The sequence below is a fragment of the Seriola lalandi genome, unplaced genomic scaffold (genome assembly GCF_002814215.2).
Source record: "Seriola lalandi dorsalis isolate HSWRI2012SDOR001 ecotype SW California unplaced genomic scaffold, Sedor1 jcf7180002032319, whole genome shotgun sequence".
Classification (NCBI taxonomy): domain Eukaryota; kingdom Metazoa; phylum Chordata; class Actinopteri; order Carangiformes; family Carangidae; genus Seriola; species Seriola lalandi.
In genome coordinates, this window is record NW_019502962.1 from 1 (window position 1) to 303 (window position 303).

At 51.5% G+C, this 303-nt stretch overlaps 1 non-coding gene across 1 annotated transcript; it reads right to left on the reverse strand.

The window, feature by feature from the left end:
- Positions 1-105: 105 nt before the first annotated feature.
- trnad-guc (transfer RNA aspartic acid (anticodon GUC)) lies at positions 106-177 on the reverse strand. The gene has a single exon. It is a non-coding gene; the product is annotated as a tRNA-Asp (tRNA).
- Between the last annotated feature and the right edge of the window lie 126 nt (positions 178-303).

Sequence of the window (303 nt, forward strand, 5' to 3'; positions counted from 1 at the left end):
AAGGTGGCAGTCTCTCCAAGGCAAAGCGTCTGTTGGATGCTGCTGCATTACCTGAGCTTTGCTTTGTGGTGAATATTCAGCTGTTTAGCAGAAAACAAAGACACTCTCCCCGTCGGGGAATCGAACCCCGGTCTTCCGCGTGACAGGCGGAGATACTGTCCACTATACTAACGAGGACTGCTCTTACCCTCACCCAAGCCATGGTCGGACCAACGTCGCTGCTCTGACACTTACCGCGATACACCCTTTATGTTGGAGGACAGGGACCCATCATTTGTTGCTTTGGCGCTGTAATCAAGAAAT